This window comes from Macaca thibetana, chromosome 15, assembly GCF_024542745.1.
Source record: "Macaca thibetana thibetana isolate TM-01 chromosome 15, ASM2454274v1, whole genome shotgun sequence".
Taxonomy (NCBI): Eukaryota; Metazoa; Chordata; class Mammalia; order Primates; family Cercopithecidae; genus Macaca; species Macaca thibetana.
In genome coordinates this window covers 100,394,511-100,421,030 of record NC_065592.1, presented here as the reverse complement: position 1 = coordinate 100,421,030, position 26,520 = coordinate 100,394,511, and the positions used below count along the sequence as shown (strand labels likewise).

The 26,520-nt window shown below is 45.2% G+C and overlaps 2 protein-coding genes across 5 annotated transcripts in view; both read right to left on the bottom strand.

Moving 5' to 3' along the window:
• The window catches only part of SPIN1 (spindlin 1), an 86,412-nt gene extending 63,775 nt beyond the window's left edge, over positions 1-22,637 (bottom strand). The window contains exons 1-2 of one of the 4 annotated variants that reach the window (XM_050761288.1): positions 8,433-11,448; positions 7,282-8,361 (exon numbers count right to left, since the gene is read on the bottom strand). The gene's annotated coding sequence lies outside the window, so the exon portion shown is untranslated. Of the gene's footprint in view, positions 1-7,281; positions 8,362-8,432; positions 11,449-20,211; positions 20,429-21,094; positions 21,216-21,366 lie in introns of those variants that run through there. The other 3 variants (XM_050761286.1, XM_050761283.1, XM_050761287.1) reach the window with 3 other exon arrangements.
• The window catches only part of CKS2 (CDC28 protein kinase regulatory subunit 2), a 974,690-nt gene that overhangs the window by 941,125 nt on the left and 7,045 nt on the right, over positions 1-26,520 (bottom strand). The window lies entirely within an intron of this gene.

Genomic DNA, 26,520 nt, shown 5'->3' with positions numbered 1-26,520 from the left:
GACTAGACTTGCCACCAGAACAGACAGAGCACACAGTCTTCTCGTGCAGGCGCTCAGGCACAGCTCAGGTCAGCTATGTGGTATCACTAGGCCTGGTCCTTACGCATCAAACTGAAAGCAGAATTGCTGACTGTGGTATAACAAAGAGCTTGGATGGCCTTTGTCCCAGCTCCAGTTGGTGCCCTTTAAATCCCTGAAATGTCCTGAGAGGGACAGGGCATCTCTGTGATTCACGGTGAGCACCTAGTTTATACTAACAAGATGTCTCAGGATGTGGGGCTGGGGAGCTGGCCAAACCAGAAAGACCAATCATGGCATTAGAAGGCTGGGGCTCTGAGCCCCAGGACAGCAGCCCAAAGTTCTGAGAGGGGAGCTAGAAATTGAGTTCAAGTTCAAGGCCAATGATTCAATGGATCATGCTGACGTAATTAAGCACCAATAACTCTGGACACAGAGGCTCACATGAGCTTTCCTGGTTAATACTCTGTGCATATAGTCACACATGGAGACACCAAGATGATCCACTCTGTCTCCATAGGAGGGCATGAACACTTCACATCTGGGACCTTCCCAGACACTGTCCTATATGTCACTTCTGATGGCTGGTCCTAAGTTGTATTTTTTTTGCTACAATAAACTGTAAGTACTGGACTTTCTTGAGTTTTGTGAGTCATCCTAAGTGAATTATCAAACTTGAGTGTGACAGAAGCCTCCACATTGGTACTCGGTCAGAAATAAAAGTGACACAGGAGCCCCTCAAGTTTGCAGCTGGCATACAAAGTGAGAGGGCAGTCTTGCGGAAACCTATTAACTTTGATCTAAGTCGAAATGTATCACAATGATACATTCCCCATCAACAATTATGTGTTGATGAATATATAAACGGAGATAAGCCAAAGACCACCACACAACTGATTTTTATTAAACATCAAAACCTTAATTTTGGCCCAGTGCAGTGGCTCACACCTGTAGAGTGTGAGGCCTTGGGAGGCCAACGCTTTAGGAGGCCAAGGCAGGCGGACTGCTTGAGGTCAGGAGTTTGAGACCAGCCTGGCCAAAATGGTGAAACCCCATCTCTACTAAAAAATTAGCCAGGTGTGGTGGTGCGCACCTGTAGTCCTAGCTACTGAGGAAGCTGAGGTACAAGAATCACTTGAACCTGGGAGGCTGAGGTTGCAGTATGCCAAAATCGCACCACTGCACTCCAGCCTGGGCAATACAGGGAGACTGCCTTTAAAAAAAAAAAAAAAAAATACGGCCGGGTGCAGTGGCTCATGCCTGTAATCTCAGCACTTTGCAAGGCCAAGGCGGGCGAATCTTGAGATCAAGAGATTGAGACCATCCTGGCTAACACAGTGAAACCCGGTCTCTACTAAAAACACAAAAAATTAGCTGGGCATGGTGGCGGGCACCTGTAGTCCCAGCTACTCGGGAGGCTGAGGCAGGAGAACGGAGTAAGTAAACCCAGGAGGCGGAGCTTGCAGTGAGCCGAGGCTGCACCACTGCACTCCAGCCTGGGTGACAGAGTGATACTCCGTCTTCCAAAAAAAAAAAAAAAAACAACCTTGGCCAGACAAGTGGCTCACGCCTGTAATCGCAAGACTTTAGGAGGCCAAGGCAGATCACCTGATGTCAGGAGTTTGAGACCAGCCTGGCCAACATGGTAAAACCCCATCTCTACAAAAATCAGCCAGATGTGGTGGTGTGCACCTATAGAGCCAGCTACTTAGGAGGTGGAGGGAGGATGCTTGAACCTGGGAGGCTGAGGCTGCAGTGAGCCAAGATCACACAACTGCACTCTAGCCTGAGAGACAGAGCAAAACTCCATCTCAAAAAAACAAAACAAAAAAACCCTTAATTTTAATATCTTAAAAAACAAAATCTGAATTACTTATGTATCAACAATATTGTCTTGTCACTTCAATTACTGACAAAGAGGCCTGGCGCGGTGGCTCACACCTGTAATCCCAGCACTTTGGGAGGCTGACGCAGGCAGATCACGAGGTCAGGAGTTTGAGACCAGCCTGGCCAACATAGTGAAACTTCGTCTCTACTAAAAATACAAAAATTACCCGGGTGTGGTGGCATGCGCCTGTAGTCCCAGCCACCAGGGAGGCTGAAGCGGGATAATCGCTTGAACCCGGGAGGTGGAGGTTGCAGTGAGCTGAGACTGTGCCATCTGAACTCCAGCCTGGGTCACAGAGCGAGACTGTCTTAAAAAAAAAAAAATTACTGACAAAGACGTCAGTCTTCTGTTTAACAGGGTAGTAATATTTGTATAACTGTTTAAACATAATTGGTTTCTGTTGTGATCCTGTGTATTTCATTCACTGTGTTCAGAAAGATTCTGAAGAGGCATCTATAGGTTTCATAAAACTGGCAAATAGTCCATGGCACAACCCTAAGTGCCCAAAACTATGGACAACAAGCAGTCTCTCTGGGTCTCTGATGGGTTTCTGAAGGTCACCCGCAAGGATCAATGTAAATGGCCAACTCTTGGTAATAATGGACCGGTAATTTAAACAATCCTCCCAACAGCTACAAAGTTAAAGTAAAATTTACACAGACATCCCTCGTAAAAACTATCAGAAACCAAAGTTTCTTAGAGAAATAGCCGATTGCAGATGAGAAGGATATTAGAGGAGCTTGAAATATCCTGTCATACCAGAAGCAAGGAAGCTCTATCAACGACTGCTGGAATTGTGTTAAGGAAACAAACAGGGTTGTTTTGAACTATTTTCTTGACTGCTGCATACAACTGAAAACTACCATGAGAAAAAGTTGAAAATAGGCCAGGCACAGTGGTTCACACCTGTAATCCCAACACTTTGGAAGGCAAGGGAGGGAAGATTGCTTGAGCCCAGGCGTTCAACATCAGCCTCAGCAACATAGGGTGATCTCATCTCTACTAAAATTTTAAAAAATCAGGCATGGCAATGCATGCCTGTAGTCCCGGCTACTAGGGAGGCTGACACAGAAGGACAGCTTGAGCCCAGGAGGCCAAGGCTGCAGTAAGCCGAGATCATGCAACTGCACTCTAGCCTGGGTGACAAAACGCGATCTTGTCTCCAAAAAAACTCTACAAAAAAGATTTTAAATAAGCTCTGTATTACCTCTTTGCTCAAAAGCAACATGGCCTGTGAAAATCACATATCTGAGCTGTGGATTAATTGGTCCTGCCTTCCAATTCTGTCTTCGTCCTTTGTGTGACCTGGCCACGTGTACCAGTTAGGGCTGTCTAACTCTGGTAAAAGGCAGTTTTTGGAATATGTTGGGTGGCTCATAGACTTTAAGAGAAGGCTGGAGAACTAGGCTTAAAAGATTAACAGGACCCAAGTGGGAAAATGGGAACCACACCAGGCATTTCAAACATAAAGAATTTAATAGACAGATGCTGTAATCATAAGAAATACACAAGATTTTTAAAAATTCTAGTATATACTGGCTGGGCACAGTGGCTCACAAGGTCAGGAGATGGAGACCATCCTGGCTAACACAGTGAAACCCCGTCTCTACTAAAAATACCAAAAAAATTAGCCGGGCGTGTGGCGGGCACCTGTAGTCCCAGTTACTCGGGAGGCTGAGGCGGGAGAATGGCGATGACACGGGAGGTGGAGCTTGCAGTGAGCTGAGATTGCGCCACTGAACTCCAGCCTGGGCAACAGAGCGAGACTCCAAGAAAAAAAAAAAATTAATTCTAGTATGTATTGTTAGCAAGAGAATCTTTCAAAACGTAAGTACAGTCATGCCCCATACAGTGATGTTTCAGTCAACATGCCCCATACAGTGACGTTTCAGTCAACAATGGATCACATATACAACGGCAGTCCCATAAGATTATAACAGAGCCAGGCACAATGGCTCACACCTGTAACCCCAGCACTTTGGGAGGCCAAGGTGGGCAAATCACTTCAGTCCAAGGGATGGAGACCAGACTAGGCAACGTGGCAAAACCCCACCTCTAAACACACACACGCACACACACACACAAGTCAGGCATAGTGGCACGTGCCTGTAGTCACAATTACTAGGGAGACTGCGTGAGGATCACTTGAACCCAGGAGGCAGAGGCTGCAGTTAGCCAAGATCGCACCACTGCACTGCAGCCTTGGCCACAGAGCGAGACCCTGTTTAAAAAAAAAAAAAAATTATAACGGAGCTAGAAAATTCCTATTGTCTAGTATTTCATAGCCATTTGTGGTGATGCTGGTGTAAACAAACCCACTGTGCTGCAAACAAAACTACTGTGTTCAAAGTCACATTATAGTACAGGCCGGACATGGTGGCTCACGCTTGTAATCCCAGTACTTTGGGAGGCTGAGGTGGATGGATCGCCTGAGGTAAGGAGTACAAGACCAGCCTGGCCAACATGGCGAAACCCTGTCTCTACTTAAAAAAAAATGAGCCAGGCATGGTGGCAGGCGCCTATAATCCCAGCTACTCAGGAGGCTGAGGCAGGAGAATCGCTTGAACCTGGGAGGTGGAGGTTGCAGTGAGACGAGGTCACGCCATTGCACTCCAGCCTGGGTAACCAGGGCTAAACTCCATCTTGGTGGGGGGAGGGGGGAGTACAGTACAGGGCGGGCACGGTGGCTCACGCCTGTAATCTCAGCACTTTGGGAGGCCAAGGTGGGTGGATCACAAGGTCAGGAATTCAAGACCAGCCTGACCAACATGGTGAAACCCCATCTCTACTAAAAATACAAAACAGCCGGGGATGGTGGCACATGCCTGTAATCCCAGCTACTTGGGAGGCTGAGGCAGGAGAATTGCTTGAACCCAGGAGGTGCAGGTTGCTGTGAGCCTAGATCGTGCCACTGCATTCCAGCCTGGGAGACAGAGTGAGACCCCGTCTCAAAAAAAAAAAAAGTATAGTACAATTATGTACACTACATAGTACTTGACAATAAACAACTATGTTACTGGTTTATGTATTAACTATATGTTTAATCATTAGTTTAGACTGTACTCATACTTATTTAAAAAAAAAAAAGTTCAGTGTAAAACAGCCTCTGGCAGGTCCTTCAGGAGGTACTCCAGAAGAAAGTACTGTTATCACAGATGACAACTCCAAATGTGTTAATGCACCTGAAGACCTTTCACTGTGACAAAGAGCCGAGCTGGAAGACAGTGATACAGATGATCTTGAGTATTAGTTTTCTTTCACCACTCACTCACCCAGAGCAACTTCCAATCCTGCAAGCTCCATTCATGGTAAGTGGTCTATACAGTTGTACCATTTCTGTATCTTTTATACCATGTTTTCACTGTACTTTCTTTGTGTTTATATACATAATTACTTACCATTGTGTTCCAACTGTCTACACTATTCAGTTCAGTCACATACTATACTACACAGGTTTGTAACCTAGGAGCAAATAGGTTTTACCATTTAGCCTAAGTGTGTCAAAGGCTATACCATCTAAGTTTTGTGCAAGTACATGCTATAATGCTCACCTAACAATGCATTTCTCAGAACATACTCTCATCATTAAGCAACACATGCTTGAAAAATAAGTAAGACTGAAATTAAAGAGTAAAAAAGGATATACCCTGCACATACTAACCAAAGGAAAACTCTGCAGCAACATTAGTATCAAGCTAAATAACTTTACCTCTACTAATACTTCTCCCTTAAAAAGAACACTTAATAGTGGTTTTCTACTTTTTCCCCGCTTTGGAGACAGGGTCTTACTCTGTCACCCAGGCTAAGTGCAGTAGTAAGATCAGGGTTCCTGAGTGCATCCTTCATCTCCCAGGCTCAAGTGATCCACCTACATCACCTTCTCGAACGGCTGGGACTACAGGTGTGTGCCACCACACACAGCTAATTTTTTTTTAATTTTCTGTAGAGATGGGGTCTTGCTATGTTGCCCAGGCTGGTCTCAAACTCAAGACTCAAGTGATCTTCCCGCCTCAAGCCTCCCAAACTGCTGGGATTACAGGCATTAGCCATCACACCCAGCCAATAGCGATTTTAAAAGACCTGGTTGATATACAGCTCTAAATACCAATGCATCTAAGAACATACCCTCATATGACAATGTATAAAGCACAAAGTGTCGGAGCTAAGGAGAAACTGACAAATGCAAAATCAAAGTATTAATATATCTCTTTCAATAACCAATAGAACAAGCTGAAAAGCTTCTGCACAGCAAAGGAAACAAATGACAGAGTGAAGAAACAACCTGTTGAATGGGAAATGATGTGTGCAAACTATTCATGACAAAGGACTAAAATCCATAATATGCAATGAGCTCAAATAATCAACAATTAAAAAAAAACAATCCCACTAAAAAGTGGGCAAAAGCCATCAAAAAACATACACATGGCCAAATGATATACGAAAAAATGCTCACATCAGTAATCATCAGGTAAATGCAAATCAAAACTACAATGAGATAGCACCTTATCAATTAGGATAACTATTATTAAAAACACAAACAACAGACGCTGGCAAGGATGTGGAGAAAAGGGAATTCTTACACACTGGGAATGGAAATTAGTAAACCTATTACAAAAAACAGTACAGAGATTTCTCAAAACACTAAAAATAGAACTACTACATGATCCAGCAATCCCACTATTGGCTATTTATCCAAAAGAAAATAAATCAGTATATCAAAGGGATACGTACACTCACCTGTTTATCACAGCACTATTTACAAAAGCAAAGATATGGAATCAACCTAAGTATCCATCGATGAGCAGAGAGATAAAGAAAACGTGGCATATAAACACAACGGAATGCTATTCAGCCAGAAAGAAGAATGAAATCATGTTTGCAGCAACATGGATGAAGCTGGAGGTCATTATGTTAAGTGAAATAAGCCAGGCCAGGCACAGAAAGACAAATATCACATTCTCACAAATACATGGGAGCTAAAAAAAAAAAAAGGTTAACCTCATGGAAATAGAGAAAACAATGACAGGTATCAGAGGCTGGGAAGGGATGGGGGGTGAGGAAGAGAGGTTGGTTAATGGGTACAAACATGCAGTTAGAAAGTTCTAATGTTCTATAGCAGAGTAGGGTCACCATAGTTAGCAAATATATACCATATATTTCAAAGTAGCTAAAAGAGAAGGCTTGAAATGTTACCAGCACACAGAAATGATGTATACTCAGCCAGGCATGGTAGTTCACACCTGCAATCCCAGCACTTTGGGAGGCTGAGGAAGGTGGATCACCTGAGGTCAGGAGATCCAGACCAGCCTGGCCAACATAGTGAAACCCTGTTTCCATTAAAAATACAAAAATTAGCCCAGCATGGTGGCACACACCTGTAATCCCAGCTTACTCAGGAGGCTGAGGCGGGAGAATTGCTTGAACCCAGGAGGCAGGAGGTTCCAGCAAGCCGAGATCGCACCACAGCACTCCAACCTGGGCAACAGAGCGAGACTCTGTCTCAAAAACAAAAAAAGATAAATACTCAAGGTGATGGATGCTCCAGGTACCCTGACTTGATTATTATACATTCTATGCAGGTAACAAGTATTCATATGTATCCCATAAAGATGTAAAATATTATGCAATAAAAGGAAAAGATAGGAATTTAGCAATGTATTTCTATGCAAAGGCTTAAAACATATAACGTCTCAACATAAGCGAGAACATACAGTTCCACAACTTGTGTCTCTCATTAAATGGTACATTTTTCGTGTAATAAAGTAGGCCCTTGGCCCTCCTATCCCTTGAATTCCACATCTGTGGAGTCAACTAACCTCAGATTTTAAAAATCTGGGGCAAAAATGGTTTCATCTCTACCAAACACATAAACTTTTTTCCTTATAGTTATTCCCTAAACAATACAGTATAATGATTTGTGTAGCATTTACACTGTGTTACATACTATGAGTAATTCAGAGATTAAAGTATACAGAAAGATGTGCATAGATTATATGCAAATACTACACCATTTTATATAAGAAACTTGCGCATCCATGGATTTTGGTATCCACGGGGGCCAAGGGGGGGGGGAGTGGGTCCTGGAACCAATTCCCTAATATGGAGGGATGGTTGTATGAATTTTTTTTCCTATCAAACTCTTCTTAACAGTGGCAGAATATTCCAGTGTACGCATATAATGGTCGTTTACTCTATCTTAACTCCATTATTAGACAGTTGTTTCTAATTTTTCTCAATTACAAACACTGATATAATGAAAACCCTTACACATACATATTTGTATACTGTCCAAATTTATCTATACAATAAAATCCTAGCAGTGAAACTGCTGGATCAACAGAGTACATACATTTTAAATTCGGTTTTAGTGTAGCTATCCTCCAAAGAGTCCTAGCAAAGTACAGTTTCACCAACGATGTAAATTATTTATTTAAGGGCTATGCATTTAGGTGAACCTTTCCTTATGAACTAGTATTTTATTAGTCTCGCTCTGTTGCCCAGGCTGGCTCACTGCATTTAGGTGAACCTTTCCTTATGAACTAATATTTTATTAGTCTCGCTTTGTTGCCCAGGCTGGCTCACTGCAGCCTCAACTTCCCCAGCTCAACTGATCCTCCCACCTCAGCCTCCCAAGTAACTGAAACTACAGACACAAGCTACCACACCCGGCTTTTTTTTTTTTTTTTTTTTTTTTTTTTTTTTGAGCAGAAGTCTCGCTCTGTCACCCCAGCTGGAGTGCAGTGGCGCGATCTTTGCTCACTTCAACCTCCACCTCCTGGGCTCAAGCAATTCTCCTGCCTCAGCCTGCCAAGTAGCTGGGATTAAGGCATGGGCCATGATGTCCAGTTAAATTTCTATATTTTTAGTAGAAATGAGGTATCGCCATGTTGGCCAGGCTGGTCTCAAATTCCTGACCTCAGGTGATCCGCCTGCCTTGGCCTCCCAAAGTGCTGGGATTACAGGTATTAGCCACCATGCCAGGCCAAATATAGACTCTCATACAAGGTGAGTGAGTGTTCAGTGGAGTTCCTCGTTAGGCGGGAAAAAATCTAATTGAGGCATCAGGCCTTGTGGGATGGGCCTTAGCCAATCGACCCAACTGTTAAGAGCCCTTTCTAACCCCATGAACTATAACACTGAATCCAGAACCTCTATTTAGTGAGCCCATATCAATAAATTCTGCCTGACCCAACTTTATGTTCCTTCTTCTATTATACTACACTCCTAAGCTCCAATGCCACAAATACTTCTCCAGGCTCCTGACTATATAGTGGCAAAGCTACACAATCTTTTGCAGTGTAGCATACCTTTCTCACAGGTCACCTCACTCTCTGGGGCCTGCTGCAACTACAGTCCAGTCACAGATCCACAAGAAAGGAGGATTACAGGGCAGATTATCAGGAAGACAGTACCATGCACAACAACTACCCAAAGGGAGGCCAATTACAGGTTTTTCAGGCAAACAGAGATTAAGTTCCTCTGGGAAGGGCTGGAAACGCTGTTTCTCTGGCAAACGTAGCAGAGCAGCATTTAAGGATTGAAGGTTTCCAGCTTAAACAGAATCTGACCATATGCCTCCAATCCAATTTTCAGGATTCCATTCCTATCAATCAATGATCTCACCCACAAATTGGGAATTACATTTGCATTTTTACAGCAGTCACAGAAACCTTCAGGTCCCTTACATGCAACCTGAGCTAAAAATTTAAAAGCCTGAGCTCATCATTCTGCTTTGTCTGGTTTGAACTTGGCTGAGCTGAATTATATTCCCCCGAATTTCCTTTCCTTTATGTCTCCTTACATGGCTCACAGAGATTCTTGTGCAGCAGGTGAAGGGTGCAGGAGATGAAGCAACCACCTTGCAGCCTGCACACACTGTTGCTGCTCATCTTCTGACTCACCCCATTCATGTGAGGCACTGGTTGGCCGAGAATCGCAGCTGCATCCACTCCACCTTCCTCTGGGTTCTCCTTAAGCTTCTCTGCTCCTGGGCTACATGTGCCAAGGATCCAACTCTTACAGGCCACCCACACAACCAGGAACAAAGGCAACTAGAACTAGCATGGTTTCCATGTACCTTGCCTCTGGCCTCCTGTGTCATCTTCTTCCCCACTTTATATCCATCTTTCTTTCTCAAACGACTGCCCTGTGGACTTCAAACTCCAGCATCTAGCACAAAGACAACAGCCTAATAGAAACTGCTTAGCCAGCTTCTACACTGTGTGAACTCAAGTCACTGTAGCATATGCCTTAATACATACACAGACATATTCCATATGTTTTTCTTTATCCATCCTAGTGGTTTCATTTTTCTAAACCTTATGAGGTCCTGAAAAAAAATTACAATTGCAAATCCCAGGTGCAGTAGCTCACGCCTGTAATCCTAGCACTTTGGGAGGCCGAGGCAGGTGGATCACCTGAGGTCAGGAGTTTGAGACCAGCCTGACCAACATGGAGACACCCCGTCTCTACTAAAAATACTAAATTAGCCAGGTGTGGTGGTACATGCCTGTAGTCCCAGCTACTCAAGAGGCTGAGGCAGGAGAATCACTTGATCCCAGGAGGCGGAGGTTGCAGTGAGCCAACAATGCGCTACTGCACTCCAGCCTGGGCAACAAGAGCGAAACTCCCTCTCAAAATAAATAAATAAAAGTCAACAAACTGTTACTTAATAATCCCTGTATGACAAATACCTGTGCAGCAGACAAGACATTTAACCAACTGGACAGCCTCAATTTCCTTATGATTTAATTCTAGCTACTGCACAGGGTAGCTTGAGCCCTCACAATTCAGACATTGAGCTAGATACCAGAAAAGTAATTACGGGCAAAAACAGGAACGGTTCTGCTTTCATGAAACTCAGCCTTTGTGGGAAAACTAAAATTAATTAAATCACATAAACTAATATAACACTGCAATTCTGATAAGCACCAAGAGAACTTGACTGCAGAAGGGTCAAGAAAAAACTTCAAGAACTTCAGACAGCCGGGCACGGTGGCTCATGCCTGTAATCCCAGCACTTTGGGAGGCTGAGGCAGGTAGACTGCTTGAGTCCAGGAGCTCGAGACCAGCCTGGGCAACAAGGCAAAATCCTGTCTCTACTAAAAATACCAAAATAAACTAGCCAAGCATGGTGGCACATGCCGTAGTCTCAGCTATTCAGGAGGCTGAGATGGGAAGATCACCTGAGCCCAGGGAGGTCCAGGCTGCAATGAGCCAAAACTGTGCCACTACACTACAGCCTAGGCAATAGAAGTGAGACCTTGTCTCAAAAAAACAACTTCAGGCCGGGCACAGTGGCTCACACTTGTAATCTCAGCACTTTGGGAGGCAGAGGAGGGCAGATCACTTGAGGTCAGGAGATGGAAACCAGCCTGGCCAACACGGTGAAACCCTGTCTCTACTAAAAATACAAAAAATTAGCTGGGCGTGGTGGCAGGCGCCTGCAGTCCCAGCTATTCAGGAAGCTGAGGCAGGAGAATCGCTTTAACCGGGAGATGGAGGTTGCAGTGAGCTGAGATCTCACCACTGTACTCCAGCCTGGGTGATAGACTCCATCTCAAAAAAAAAAAAAAAAAATTAGCCAGGTGTGGTGGCACACACCTGTAGTCCCAGCTACTTGGGAGACTGAGGAGGGAGAATCGCTAGAACCTGGGAAGCGGAGGCTGCAGTGAGCTGAGATCGACCACTGCACTCCAGCCTGGGCAACAGAGCAAGACTCTGTCTGGAAAAAAAAAAAAACTTCAGGCAACTGATGCTTGTTGGAGTGGGTGATGAATATCAGTACACTCCAATCTCTTTATCTTATGAAAATCTGCAAGCACGCACACAGAAAATTTCATTAAAAAGTGATGCTTGAGCCAAACTCTAAAGACCAGGAATAACTGTTAACAAAGAAAGGCATTCCAGGCAGAAGAAAAGAACGAGTGCCAAGATTCCTGGTGGAGAAGATGGAGGAGATTCCAGGAGAATGAAGGAGGCCCCATACAGCTGGAGCAAAGAAAGCAAGGGGGAAAATAGTACAAGATGAGGCTGAGGCCCAAAAGTAATTAGTCATGCACCACCTAATGATGTTTCTGTCAACAACAGACCACATAAACCAGTGGATCCATATCATGAGGCTGTTTTAAGCTAAGTGCTATTTAAAAAGACAAAAAGTTAAAAAAAAAAAGTTAAAAAGCTTATTAAGTTAAAAACTTACAGTAAGCTAGGGTTAATTACTGAGGAAACTGTTTTTATAAATTTAGTGTAGACTAACTGTAGTGTTTACATACAGTCTACGGTAGTGTACAGTAATATCCTAGGCCTTCACATTCACTCACCACTCACTCACAGACTCAACCCAGTGCAACTTCCAGTCCTGCCACTCCATTCATGCTAAGTGCCCTACACAGGCATGCCATTTATCTTTTATACCATGTCTGTACTGTACTTTCTCTGTGCTTAGATATGTTTAGATATATAAATACTTACCACTGTGTTCCAACAGTCTACACTATTCAGTTCAGTCACATAACGTACAGGTTTGTAGCCTAGGAGCATTAAGCCATACTACATAGCCTAGGTGCCAGTAGGCTGTCCCATATAGGTCTCTGTAAGTACGCTCTATGAGGTACACAATGAGGTTCTCTGAATCCCATTGTTAAGGGATGTAAAACTATGTGTACACCAAATATATGTGTACCCTTGAGGCTACTTTATAAACTTTTGTCCTTAAGGCACTGGAAAGCCATTCGGAGTTTGTTTTGTTTTGTTTTGTTTTCTGAGACGGAGTCTCACTCTGTTGCCCAGTCTGGAGTGCAGGGGCGTGATCTCAGCTCACTGCAGCCTCCACCTCCCAGGTTCAAGCAATTCTCCTGCCTCAGCCTCCTGAGTAGCTGGGATTATAGGCATGCACTACCACGCCTGGCTAATTTTTGTATTTTTAGTAGAGATGGGGTTTCACCATGTTGGCCAGGCTGGTCTCAAACTTCTGGCTTCAGGTAATCCGCCCACCTCAGCCTTCCAAAGTGCTGGCTTTACAGGTGTGAACCACCATGCCTGCCCGGCCACCATTTAGAGTTTTAAGTAAAAGGCTGACATGGTAAGATCTGCCTTTTAAAATGTAATTTTTTTTTTTTTAGATGGAGTCTCACTCTGTCACCCAGGCTGGAGTATAACAGCGTGATCTCGGCTCACTGCAAGCTCCGCCTCCCTAGGTTCAAGTGATTCTCATTAGGAGTAGCTGGGATTACAGGCGCGTGCCACCATGCCTGGCTAATTTTTGTATTCTTAGTAGAGACGGGTTTTTGTTGTTGTTGTTGTTTTTGAGATGGAGTCTCCCTCTGTTGCCCAGGCTGGAGTGCAGTGGTGCAATCTCAGCTCACTGCAGTCTCTGCCTCCCGGGTTCAAGCGATTCTCTTGCCTCAGCCTCCCGAGTAGCTGGGATTACAGGCACACGCCACCACGCCCGGCTAATTTCTGTATTTTTAGTAGAGATGGGGTATCACCATGTTAGTCAGGCTGTTTTTGAACCCCTGACGTCATGATCCACCCACCTCAGCCTCTCAAAGTGCTGGGATTACAGGCATGAGCCACCACGCCCAGCCTGAAAATGTTATTTTTTAAGCCTGTATTGGTGCCTGACGCCTGTAATCCCAAGATTTTGGGAAGCCCAGGTGAAAGGACTGCTTGGGGTCAGGAGTTCAAGATCATCCTGGGCAACACTGTGAGACGTCATCTCTACAAAAAAAAACTTTTAAAAAGAAAATGTAACTTTTGCCACTAACAAAATTACAAATGTGTTTACCTTTCACCCCACAATCTATCTTAAAGCTGTATTTGCACAAATACAAAACATTATACCCACAAGGTTATTCATTGCTGCAATATTTATAACAGCCAAGAGAACATAAACAACCCAAATGTTCAATAGGAGATGAGTTGCAAGCACAAAAGAATGCACTTCTATGAAGCGATCTCCGGAATATATTAAGAGAAAGCAGAGCAGTGTGCATAGAACGCTGCCTATTGTGTAAGAAAGGGAAATAAAAATATACACATATGCTTACATTTGCAAAAATGAAGTATCAGAAGAATAAAGCAGAAACAACTGGGGCAGGAGAGAAATTCGTGGAGGGACAGAATTAAAATGAAGCTGTGAACATAACTTTTTAGCACAGATCGGATTTTTTAACTACATAAATGTTCACATAAATGTTCTACATGTTAAAAAATACATTAAATGAAAAACTAAAGCAACTCTTGAAGAATTTCAGGCAAACAAACCAAATTATCAAACACAAAATCAGAGAAAAGCTTTTCAAATGGCCTTACAAATCAGAATGTCAACTGTACATGCTTATGCGGATACATTTTAAGAACAAAAAGAACCATAACCAAACATAAACCTAGAGTTGCTTGTTATTAGTGTTATTTTCAAACTACTACATTCTTACTATAAGATAATGCAATTATATTAATGCTGCTAAGAACGTAAATTTTCAACATTAGAAAAAAAGGATAAGCTCATAGTAAAAACTCTGTGATGTTAAATTCGAACTGGAAATACCAATATAAAAATCAAAATCTGTATGTTTCCCATGTCTGTCCTATAAAAGCATGGGCATCCTAACAGTCAGAACATATAACAATTTAGATTTTTAGATACAAAAATTCTACTCCTCAATAAAACAAGCTGCAAGAAACGGCTGATAGGTATTTGGCAGGAAAAGCACAAAGTGAACCTCAGACATCTCGTGTCAGAAAGCAAGAAAAGCTTCAGAGATTACGTGTCACGTCAAAGCCAAGAGAACTAGGTTGAAAGGACCTCAAAACGTCCAAGTTGTGACAAGTTACGGAAAAACAGTGAGTATTTGATTAAAACACATTGGATAAAGCCAGATGTGGTGGCTCACGCCTATAATCCCAGCACTTTGGGAGGCTGAGGTGGGAGGATTACTTGAGATCAGGAGTTTGAGACCAGGTGGACCAACAAGGTAAAACTCCGTCTTACTAAAAATACAAAAAATTAGCCAGGTATGATGGTGCATGCCTGTAATCCCAGCTGCTTGGGAGGCTGAGCCAGGAGAATAGCTTGAACCCAGGAGGCGGAGGTTGTAGCAAGCCAAGGTCCCACCACTGCACTCCAGCCTGGGTGACAGAGCAAGACTCTTTCTCAAAACTAAAAACACAAAAACACACACTGCGTGCTAAAAACCCATGGGTCTACAATGATGCTCAAGAGAGAAAAAAAAAAGAAAGTAATTCAAACCCCTACCTCCAAAAAAAAAAAAAAAAAAAAAAAATCAGGCCAGGCGAGGTGACTGACACCTGTAATCCCAGCACTTTGGGAGGCCAAGGTGGGCGGATCACGATGTCAAGACATTGAGGCCATCCTGGCCAACATGGTGAAACCCCCATCTCTACTAAAAATACAAAAATTAGCTGGGTGTCGTGGCGCATGCCTGTAGACCCAGCTATTAAGAGGCTGAGGCAGGAGAATCGCTTGAACCCAGGAGGCGGAGGCTGCAGTGAGCCGAGATTGCGCCACTGCACTCCAGCCTGGCGACAGAGCGAGATTTCGCCTCAAAAAAAAAAAAACCCCAAAAGTACGAAAAAGGACATTCTTTTCTCTCCTTATGGCCTGTGTCAGGTTAAGTAATAGTAATTCAAACATATGATTTGTTAAATAATTTAAAGACAGGCCCAAGCATAAACAACTACAAAGAAATATAATCTAGTTTTTAAAAAAAATCTGCCTATTTTGTTAACATGCTACTATAATCTAACATCTCAAATGGTATAAAGATGCCTTACTAGTCTTTTCATCTATTCTCTCAACATTTGGGTAAAATAATATTCACATTGAATAAATCCTTCCTCCTCCCCACCCTTCAGAGAAAAAAAAAAAAAAGCACATTTAACATAACATTAAATATTCCGAGTTCAGACCAATACCCCCCGCCATGCCTCAAATGACTTCACCAGCTTCTCTAACAGACTAGACTCTGGGGATTAAAGAGCCTACGCAGGCAAATTCCTCTAACCCACCTTTCAAACTGTTCTAAAACACAGGTCCAATCCTGTCCCTGCCTTTCAATGGCTTCCCCCACCTACAAATTCAACATCAAAGACCTTAATGTTACATGCAGAATTTAAAATGCGGCCCCCGGCCGGGCGCGGTGGCTCAAGCCTGTAATCCCAGCACTTTGGGAGGCCGAGACGGGCGAATCACGAGGTCAGGAGATCGAGACCATCCTGGTTAATACGGTGAAACCCCGTCTCTACTGAAAAGTACAAAAAACTAGCCGGGCGAGGTGGCGGGCGCCTGTAGTCCCAGCTACTCGAGAGGCTGAGGCAGGAGAATGGCGTAAACCCGGGAGGCGGAGCTTGCAGTGAGCTGAGATCCGGCCACTGCACTCCAGCCCGGGCTACAGAGCGAGACTCCGTCTCAAAAAATAAAAACAAACAAAAAAAAAAAACAAAAAAAAACAAAAAAAAAATAAAATGTGGCCCCCAAATTCACCCCTAGACAGATCAGCCACAGGAAAGAAACTACAGGTGGTGTAGGCAGTGGTGACATCATCATCAATATCAACTGGGCATTTACTGTATACCAGGAGCCTATGAATCATTTTACTTCATTTAAGCTCACCCCGATGAGGTAGGTGTTCTCGGCCCCTGCTATACGTAAACACACTCACAAAAGAGGATAGAAGATAGATAGTAGGTAGGTAGGAAGGAGATAGTAAAAGAAAGATAAGGGAAGGAGGGAGGGAGGGAGGGAGGGAGGGAAGGAAGGGAGGAAGGGAGGAAGGGAGGAAGGAAGGAAAATAAAAAAAAAAGATTAGAGAAGAGAAGAGAAAAAAAGAGAAGAGAAGAGAAAAGAAGGGGCTAACTTTTGGCTGGGATTGAAATCCCCGATGGCCTCTTTAACTCCTAGCCTCTGCTCCTGCTTTCCTGTCCATCCAGATGTCTTTCCTCTCCCATTCTGGTATTCTGTAGAATCACCTTGGGCCGGGCGCGGTGGCTCAAGCCTGTAATCCCAGCACTTTGGGAGGCCGAGACGGGCAGATCACGAGGTCAGGAGATCGAGACCATCCTGGCTAACACAGTGAAACCCCGTCTCTACTAAAAATACAAAAACTTAGCCAGGCGAGGTGGCAGACGCCTGTAGTCCCAGCTACTCGGGAGGCTGAGGCAGGAGAATGGCGTGAACCCGGGAGGCGGAGCTTGCAGTGAGCTGAGATCCGGCCACTGCACTCCAGCCTGGGTGACAGAGCGAGACTCCGTCTCAAAAAAAAAAAAAAAAAAAAAAAAGAATCACCTTCTCTTCCCAGATACCCTTCAGCACAGAATTCCCTCATTATATGCATGTGTATCTCCTCTATCAGACTATAAAGTCTGTAAGGATACATCTGTGTTTATATATTTAGCCAAACATGACTTGTTCTATAAAGGGTTTATGGCAATTTTAAGGTCATGAATAGGTTCCCAGTAAAGGTGTAATTTAAAATTAAATTGGACTGAATACTGATGCACAACTAAGCCAACTGTTTACTTCACATTAAAAAAAATCCTAACAACTACAGCAAAGTTCAAAAGCAGAAAGGAGAAGGAAATCAACATCTACTGGCGTCAGCTGCTGTATTTCAGGAACTGTACTGAAAACTCTATAAATCCATTTCACGTAATTCTCAGAACAGACTTACACCATAGGTTTTATCCCAGTTTATAGTTAAGGAATTGAAGGTTTTAAAAGGCTTTGCGGGTTGGCTTTTTCACCATTATTTGCTGGAGTTTGGGTTTTCAGGCTTTCTGGGTCATAGATTTCTTTCCAGGTTACCTTGTAGCAATTTGAGAACTGGCATCACTTTCCGCTGGGTCCCAAAGATCCAGGAAGAGCTTAGTGCTGTTGACTAGACCTCGGATGGACCCACCACAAAAGTTTAACCCAACCTTGACCCCAGAATCTTCACAAATGCTCACTGAAGAAAATTCCCAGGATGACTCAGGGGCCTTTCTTCTGCTCAGAGATGTCAATAAAGAACTTTAGTAACATGACTTCCAACCCTAGTACCTAATTCCCTTCCCTTCTACCAGAGATTCATTCCAAAAACTGGATAGGAGAGAAACGACCTTCCAGGACATCAGAGATGGCTTGCCTTAGGAGTAGAAGTAAGAACACTGCTATCTATGCAGAAAGTAAGTATTGTAAAATTGAGATACCTGTTCCTCAACAGATGTTCTTGGCTTGAAAAACAACTAGTAGACACTGGGCCAAAGGGAGAATTCAGAATGAATCAAGAAGAGAACCATTCAAATGAGCTGCAGTTTCTGTATCATAGATAGCCTGAGAATGCTAGAACAGGGAATCATGACACCAAGCCAATTCAACCATAAACTGTCATTCTTGTACTTTTTTTCTTGCTGACAATTTTATGTATTAGGTTGAGAAACCTACTCTATGCTAGAACAGCTTGTATACCAATAATTTTGATGAAGAGTTCTGTGATTTTTTTTGGTGTATTTTCATTTCTGCCACGATACCAGTAATTTATAAGAGATCCATGTAGCTTGAATGTATTTGAGTAACTTCAACATACTTTAGCTCTCCTCTCTGATGTGACCCAAAGAGCCAGTAGGTCCTAAATGTCCTTTGTGTGTCAGAAGCCTGAAGTCAGTGAGATGAAGTCCAACATCAAGAATTTAAGTAAAGCAACTTGTGGAGCAAGAATGTAAAGAAAACACTGGGTAGTTTGGCAAGAGCGTAATTATTGAATTTTCTGGTTTCCAAAAATGTGAACTCCAATAAAAGGATCTTTAATGTGCTATTTTTGCAATTTTCAGTAACAAATAAATGTGTATATAGAGAAAATAAAACTGACATATTCGAGTAGCTTTAAAAAAAAACTTTTTTTAAAAAAAGGCTGCATGATGAATCAGTTATGTGGCTTTGGACCAGTAAAGAGTCAATTTCAACCCAGACTGTACTGACTTGGAAGGCCATTGTGACTCCATGTCAAACTCCAGACTACACTGTTTTCACAATACCATAGTATCTTCTAAACTGAACAAAATACTTGCACGAAATAGTTGATTCTCTTCTTCCAGTTTCTTTTCATTCATGGAAAGGGAAAGAAGACACATTGAATTAAACGTCCAGCAAATGTAAATACAGTATTAACATTTAAATGCTTTCTCAGCACATATTTTAAAGGATAAACCAAAAGAATGTATATCAAACATACTAGAAAAAAGATGCTAGCAATTAAGGAGTGCAACCAGTAACGTTATAACTAAGTGCAATCAGGTAAGTCACTCGGAAGTGAAAACCATCTAAATAAAAACCAAATTAATAACTCTCATCAATATGATAGCCAAATTTGAGACACTACCCACAAAATGCAGAGGGGCACACATCAGCCACATCAATATTGTGATCCCTCAGTTCACAAGAGACACACACAATTATCTGAGATACACTGTAAGGACACCAATGATGAACATATGGCATCGCAATGGCTGTTCCAGGGAACATCCATTTTCACTGTTCCCTGGATTTCAGGCATAAAAAGATGACTGAAGACATATACTGGCCCTTTTGCCTTAACCCAATTCATAACCATTGTAAAAGTAACCATTGCGCTACTCAAAAGATTATAAAGAAATTCTATTTTTCGTAAGAATCTACGATCTACTAGCACACACATACTGTACCTTAATATATAATCATCAAATCTGATAAACGTTCTGCAAATTACCAGCTACTACAATATTTTGGTGTTTGCCTTTTAACTAAAGCTGATGGGGGGAGTAGGGAGGTTGGAAGAATACTCATTTTACCTGCCCTTCCCAAATTTCACTTCAAAAGAGTGTTTAAAAACTCAGTATGTCCAGATATAAATCTCCAAGCTTAATTTTCACTGTTTAACAAAAGCGATGTAGAAAGCAATTACTGTACCCTCCATCAATCCTTTCGGATTGCACAGAATTCCTTCCAGAAAATTCCAATAGAAAAAAAGTTAGACAGGTATTCGCGTTTTGGTGCGTAAGTAGTCTTTGGCACACGTCATGTAGCGTGAAATCCTTTAAGACATTTAAATGTTCCTGGTATTGTTTTGCGATGAACGTGATAAAATAGTCAAACAATCCATATTTACCAAGAGTAAAAACACTTCCACCACGCACGGAAAATCTCTCCAAAACACAAAATCTGATTCAAAAATTATAAATAAAAAGAGAATAAATGTAAAAACAAATGCATAAACAAACTTCGAAATGCGTATGCGATGACATTACTGAAGCCATTACTCAAAACGAACCTCTGTAAAATCGAGAACGCACAATCAATGCAATAAGATGCTCGAGAAAGCCAAACCCGAGGCGCTGCGCAGTTCCCGCATCGCACAATTCATTTCAACACATTCCTTGACGAATACATCCAAGGTCACTCACGATGGAGAGGAAAGTGCCTGTCTCTCTCCAGAGCACGCAACCCGTTCGCCGCGCCCCCACGGAGGGCGGCGAGGAGACGGGCGCATCAGGAAAGGGGCTGCGCGGGCGCGAGGACTGGCCGGTGGGCGTTCCGGCGCCGCGGAAACCCGCGGATCCGCGAAGCCCGCAACTTGCAAGGTCCGCGGCCATCCCCCGGGCCTGGGAGGGGTGGCCCGAGGGCAGGCCCGCGTCCCCGGGGTGACCCGACCCGCCGCGCCGGGGTCCCGCCCCTCCCCCCGCCCCGCCCCCGTCGCCGGCCCGGGATTATGCAACGCTCCCCCTCCCCGCCCGCATTCTGGCGCAGCGCCCCCTCCCCGCGCCCGACTGCGCAGCGCCGCCGCCCCCTGCCCGCGGGCCTCCCCGCCCGGCTCCAAACAAAGCGCGCGCTAAGGGGCCGGCGGCGGCCGGGGAACTGGGGACGGGAGGGTGGCGGCCATGTTGGCGGGGGGCGGCGGAGATGGGGGGACTGAGGAGTGGGGGCCGGCGAACAAAGGAGCGCGCGCCCGCCCGGAGGCCCAGGCCCGCCCCGCCCGGGTCCCCGCCGTGGCCCGGCCGGCAGGGGGCGCTGTGCGGGCGCCGCCCGCTGGACAATGCTCCGCCGGGCCCCGCGCGGGCCGCGCTCACCTGCGCCCCCGGGCAGGCCGCCGCACCCCTGGCCTGCCGGCGGCCCGCACCCTCTCACGACCCACGCCCGCCCTGCGCGAGCCTCACCTGCTGGCGGCCGAGGCTGCAGTCCACAGGCCCACGGGTTCCGCCGTCGCTCGTTCGCGCTCCCGCCGGCCCCAGCCCGAGCCAGACGGCGCCTCCCCGCCCCCGCTCCCTCGCCGCGGACGCCGCCCGCCCCCCAGCAGCCAGGGCGCACGCGCACTGCGCCCGCCGAACTGCGACGGCCGCGCCGCCCCGGCGCCTGGCGCCGACGGCCGACTGCGCAGGCGCAATGGGGCGGGGCGGGGCCGGCGGGGGCGGGGCCCGGTCCTTCTCACCTGGCGGGCGGCAGGGCGGGGCCGGAGACCCGGAATGCCAGGTGCGCGAGGTGAATGGGCGGTGGCAGGCGCGCGGAGCCCAGGCGCCTGAGGGGGCGCAGCTTCTCCCGGAAGGCAGGCAGCCTCCGAAGGACTTCGTTTTTGCGCAGGAGGACGTTGAAGAAAGGACAAGCCCCCTTTGTCCTGGGACGTAAGCCGCAAGTGGTCCTGAGTAGTGCACACCGCGAAGACTGAGGAAGCTGGATCACAGGGCTGGGCCGTGAGCCCTGAACCTTGGAGAACGCCGCATTGCTGCTCCAGCGCGCCGGTTCAGGACCGCGGGACGCGAGCCCTTTAAAAGGATGGATTTGCTTCCTGTGACTCCCTGGAAGAGACGTCTTCACCACCGCACTGCGTAGAGGCCGGCGTCGTCGTCCGCTCACCTCGCTTGCTGCCTCCCCGCACAAAGCCCAGCCCAGGTAGCTCAGGTTAGCTGGAGCCCCGGAGCCTCACCTACAAATAGCTGGCCTGGCCTAGGTTGTGTGGGGACGGGATGTGGCTTCTGCAAGCCCAGAAACCTGTTTCCACTCCCCCACCAGAAATGGAAGTCACCCAGCTCTACTCGCAAGGTTAGGAGCCAGAAATTCCCATGATCGCACGCGAATTCATTTGACTTCCGTTTCAGTTAAGATGCCTTTTCAGCATTTTGTTGCTTGTTTGCAGGAGAAGGGAGAGAGGTAGCGTCAAGAATAGTTTTTACTCCTGCAGAGTCGAGTGCAGGACTTGGAGGCTGAGTTCAGGCGCTCTCCCCTCCCCGCCAGCCCCGTGTCCTGCAGCAGGTCACTGACCCGGTTCCTCGAGTGCGACAGCGCAGCCTCATCGTAATAAACCGCCTCCCAAAGCGTTGTCAGATCAAATTTCAGAACATGGTATTGGAAAGCACCTTAAACACTCTAAACTGCAGCACAATTATTAGTTAGCAATACTCTTTGGGGTTTGACTGGCACCTTTTCTTCCAAATAAGAGTGATAGATTCCTACTCAAACAAATGGAAATGCTTGTCTCAGATGACACACTTGGCAGGCATGGGACGTTCACAGGCCAACTAGAGGGCTGATTTCAGTACTGAGATATGAAAGTGTAACGCTGTACTTACAAGTTCCCAAGTGTTGAGAAATTACTCACTCATTTGTGTATTTAATGCCTTTTTTGTGTGTTTGTTTAGACGGAGTTTCGCTCTGTTCCCAAGGCTGTAGTGCGGTGGCATGATCTCGGCCCACTGCAACCTCTGCTTCCTGGGTTCAAGCAGTCCTCATATCTCAGCCTCCCGAGTAGCTGGGATTACAGGCGCGCACCACCATATCCAGCTAATTTTTAAAAATATTTTTAGTCGAGGCGGTATTTCGCCATATTGGCCAGGCTGGTCTCAAACTCCTGGCCTCAAGCAATCCGCTGGCCTCAGCCTCCTAAAGTGCTAGGATTACAGGCGTGAGCCACCGTGCCCAGCCTGTTTAATGTCTTATAGTGGGATTATCTCAGAAACAGAGGAATGGGAAGAAGGTAGGTGCCAAGAAATCTGCTGGTTGGAAGATTTCATCTCGTTGGTGAGACCCCTGGGTTTCTCCACCTCAGCACTGTTGGCTTTTGGGATGGGATAATCCTTTCGTGTGGGGTCGGTCCCATGCTTTGTAGGATGTTTGACGGCATCCCTGGCCTCCACCCACTAGATGCTAGTAGCACACACGCTCCTCCAAAATTCACAGAAAACGTCTTCAAAGTCAAATATGTTGCCCCACCTCCATCTCCATCCGCCAACCCCTGATTTAAAATGTGCCACTAGTAATGATCACATTGGGAGCTGTTGAGAATACGCAGGACTGTGGCTTACACCTGTAATCCGAACACTTTGGGAGACTGAGGCTGGAGGATGGCTTGAGCCCAGGAGTTCGAGACCAGCCTGGGCAACACAGCAAGACCCCAACTCTAAAATAAATACAATTTTAAAAAATTTTACAAAGGCCAGGAACAGTGGCTCACACCTGTAATCCCAGCACTTTGGGAGGCTGAGGCAAGTGGATCACTTGAGGTCAGGAGTTTGAGACCAGCCTGGCCAACACAGTGAAACCCCATCTCTGCTAAAAATACAAAAATTAGCCAGGCATGGTGGTGCATGCCTGTAATCCTAGCTGCTCCAGAGGCTAAGGCAGGAGAATCTCTTGAACCCAGGAGGCAGGGGTTGCAGTGAGCCGAGACTGTGCCACTGCACTCCAGCCTGGGTGACAGAGTCAGACTCCATCTCAAAAAAAAAAAAAAGAGAGAGAGAATACACAGCGTTGTGGCTCATGCCTGTAATCCTAGCACTTTGGGAGGCCAAGGTTGGGAGTCTGGCTTGAGCCCAGGAGTTCAAGACCAGCCTGGGCAATATAGCAAGACCCCAACTCTACAATAAATAAATAAAATGTTTTAAAATTTAAAAAAGGCCAGCCGGGTGCGATGGCTCACGCTTGTAATCCCAACACTTTGGGGGGGCTGAGGCAGGCAGATCACTTGAGGTCAGGAGTTCGAGACCAGCCTGGCCAACGTGGTGAAACCCCATTTCTACTAAAAATATAAAAATTAGCCAGCCGTGGTGGCAGGCACCAGTAATCCCAGCTACTTGGGAGGCTGAGGCAGGAGAATCGCTTGAACCCAGGATGCAGGGGTTGCAGTGAGCCGAGATTGCACCCCTGCACTCCAGCCTGGGCAACAGAGTGAGACTCTGTCTCAAAAAAAATTTTAAATTAAAAAAAAAAAAATGTACAGTCCAGTAATGTCACCCAGACCTATATCAGCAAAGGTCATACTCCAGAGGAGTACATATCTCAACTGCATCTAAGGCCTTGCTAATTAGCTCATTAGAATGTCACAAATGGGTTTTTATATTACCCATGTATAACTGCCAAAAATGTTTAAGTGACTCAAGTTGGGAAAAAAAAATAAGAAAAATCCAGGTTGGAAGACCTTCAGCAAAACAATTTCCCTGCACTGTAGTCTTCAAAAATTCAAGCTAGGGAATTGGTCTAGACAAATAACAACTGGGTCAGTCCATCAAGTGACCCCTGATGCAGCACTGCATTGAAGGCAAAAAAGTTGTGAGAGAGATTTGAGGGACAACTGAGAAACTTTGTTGTTATATATGGACTATATATTAGGCAGTATTATTGTGTCATCATTAGATTTTTCGGTGTGACAATGGCTGTTTACAAGAATGCCCTAGTTCTTAGGATGTTAGTGCTGAATCATTAGATAAGAGTCCTAATGGCTACAACTGACATATAAATGCCTCAGAGACTGATGTATTTTATATGGAGGTAAAGCAAATGTAACAAACTGTTAATAGTTGGTGGATCTAAGTGGTGAGTCTAGGTGGGTTCATTGTGCAGTTTTTTTTTTTTCAACTTTTCTGGAAAACAAACTTTTCAAAATAAAAAATTGGAAAAATAGAATTCAAGTTAATTTATGAATTTCTAGGATACTAAGACACATTGATTCAACTTGCCAGGCAGCTCCTGCTGTCCTCCAACTTGCTAATGAAATATTTTGAGAAACTTACATATATAGCAAATTTCTTTTATTTTGCTTTTGTTATATTTTGGAGAAGGGGTCTTGCTATTTCGCCCAGGTCTGCTTGAACTCTCCATCGTTCACCTTGGCTTCCTGAATAGCTGGAGCTACAAGCATGGACCACCAGCCCTGGCATATAGGTAATCTCTTTACAGTTTCTCAACCATACTCAACTTCTAAATTGGATCAGAGGTTCTACATATGTTTTTCCTCCTGTAGCAAGCTTATTAAATACAAATTGGCATGTTAAAAACCTTGGCCGGCTGGGCACGGTGGCTGATGCCTGTAATCCCAACACTTTGGGAGGCAGAGGTGGGCGGATCACCTGAGGTCGGGAGTTAGATACCAGCCTGGCCAACATGGTGAAACCCCTTCTCTACTAAAAATACAAAAAAATTAGCTAGGTGTGGTGGCGGGTGCCTGTAATCCCAGCTAGTCAGGAGACAGACAGAAGAATCGCTTGAACCTGGGAGGCAGAGGTTGCAGTGAGCCGAGATTGCGCCATTACACTCCAGCCTGGGCAACAAGAGCGAAACTCCGTCTCAAAAATAAGTAAATAAATAAAAGCCTTGGCCTATACTAAATGTATGTCTCCTTTACCTCTGGGTTCCTGGGCTCCTACTTGGGAGGATTTCTGCCCTAAGGATGAGTATAGTTGTGATTTGGAGTGGAAGAAGGAAGAGATACCAAAGTCATGAGGGGTCGTTAATATCTACAGTGAACCTTGATATGTTCACCCCACTGGCATTGATGTAATAATTGGGAACTGACCCTAGGGATCCTTTTCAAATTAGTATATTTATTATAGAATTATTCAACACAGCAAAAAGTATTCAGTATCCAGTATATACCCCAAGCCCATGGATAATTATTTGATTGGCTTAACCTCTAGGTGGGTGAGCTTGAAGATCCACCTTTAGGAAAGGATGCTGTCTCCCCACTGCTTGCCTGTGTCATACGCGGATCGGTCAGGCAGCGGCCATCCAGCGAGGACTGCTCAGGTTCTCCCACTGAGTGAACAGTAACGTGTTGGCCCTCAATATGAGGGCTTGAGGTTCATGCTGGCTCTCCCACTCACACTCGTAGCTATAGATTTATGGATGTGCTGATGAGGCAACTCTAAATGCTGTGGTTTGAATGTTTGCCTCCTCCAAACTCATGGTGAAATTCAGTCCCCAATGTGGCAATATTGAGAGGTGGGGCTTTTCAGAGGAATAGTCCATACATGGATTAGTGGATTAATGGGTTATTGTGAAAGTGGAACTGATGGTTTTATAAGAGGAAGAGAGACCTGAGCTAGCAAGTGAGCTCACACAGCCCCTTCTCCATGTGATGCCCTGCACAGCCTCAGGACTCTGCAGAGAGTCCCCACTAGCAAGAAGGCCCTCTTGAGCTTGGACTTCCCAGCCTCCATAACTGTAAGAAATAAATTTCCCTTGTGGCTGGGCATGGTGGCTCATGCCTATAATACCAGCACTTTGGGAGACAAAGGAGGACGGATCACCTGAAGTCAGGGGTTAGAGACTAACCTGGCCAACATGGTGAAACCCCGTCACTACTGAAAATACAAAA